The 1,308-nt window shown below is 44.0% G+C and overlaps 1 protein-coding gene across 3 annotated transcripts in view; it reads right to left on the reverse strand.

Moving 5' to 3' along the window:
• The window catches only part of ASAP2 (ArfGAP with SH3 domain, ankyrin repeat and PH domain 2), a 112,817-nt gene that overhangs the window by 26,582 nt on the left and 84,927 nt on the right, over window positions 1-1,308 (reverse strand). The window lies entirely within an intron of this gene.

Here is a 1,308-nt window from a genome sequence, read left to right on the forward strand (position 1 = left end):
GGGCCACTTTTCTCTGTGCTGGGAAGGAGCTGGGAAGGAGCCCAGGGAAAAGCTGAGCGTAGAGGGTGATAGAATGGCCTCGCAGGCTGCATCCAGCCCACAGGCCATATTTTTCCCACCCCTATCATATGTCATGCTTCCCAGGCCTCTTTTTGTCACTCTGCTGGACTTTCCAATCTGTCTACATGCTTCTTAAAGTATGCAGCCCAAAACTGGACACAGTACTCCAGGTGAAGCCTCACCAATGCTGAACAGAGCAGAAAAATCAGGTCCCATTATTTACAAGTGACACTTGTGTTAATACAACCTGGTAAGCTGTTGGCTTGTTTTGGTTCATGTTCTGCTTATGCTCCACTGTAACTCCTTGGTCCTTAACTGCAATACCACAGCCCAGCCAGCCATTCCCCAGTCTGTATTTATGCATTCCATCCCAAGTGCAAGACTTTGCACTTGTCTTTGCTGAATTTTATCTGATTGATTTATCTCCTCCAATCTGTTCAGCTCATTTAGGATTCTACCCATGCCCTCCAAAGTGACAGCAACTCTATCCAACTTGCTGTCATCTACAAATTTATTCAGTGTGTACTCAATCCCACCATTCAAATCATTCATGAAAATGCTGAACATTACTGGACGTAGGACAGACCCCTGGGAAACCCCACTAGGTAGTGCCTCCCAACTAGACACTGAGGACTGCTCATTGAGCATGCTGATCCAACCAGTTCTGTATCCACCTTACAGTATTTTCATTTAGTTTGTACTTCTGTAGCTCCTTAATGAGAATCATTAAGAGATGTGTCAAAAGCCTTGCTAAAGCCAGGATATATCACCATCTACTGCTCTCCTCTCAGCCACAGAACCTGTCACCTTATCAAAGGAGGAAGTCAGGTTGGTCAGGCACAACTTGCCCTTGATGAATCCATAATTACTGTACTTCATAACCTCTTTCCACTCTTGGTACTTCACAATAGATTCCTCAAAATGTGCTCTATGATCTTTCCAGGTATCAAGGTTAGATTGGTCTCTAATTCTCTGGATCCTTCTTCCCTTTCTTAAAGATGGGCACTATATTTGTCCCTTTCCAATCAACAGGGACCTCACACAACTTCCACATGTTCTCAAGGACAATGGCTCTGAAATTAACTTAGGCAATTCCTTCAGTACCCTCAGGTGTACCCCAATTGGCTCTGCCAACATGAAAGTATCTAGCTTCTTCAAGTAATCCCTGATTTGTTCTTACACTACTTTAGGGTACTTATCTCCTTCCCTATCTTTGCTGTTAATTGTGTTTGTCATCTGGTAGCTGAG

The sequence above is a fragment of the Crocodylus porosus genome, unplaced genomic scaffold (assembly GCF_001723895.1).
Source record: "Crocodylus porosus isolate Cpor-Errol unplaced genomic scaffold, CroPor_comp1, whole genome shotgun sequence".
NCBI lineage: Eukaryota > Metazoa > Chordata > Crocodylia > Crocodylidae > Crocodylus > Crocodylus porosus.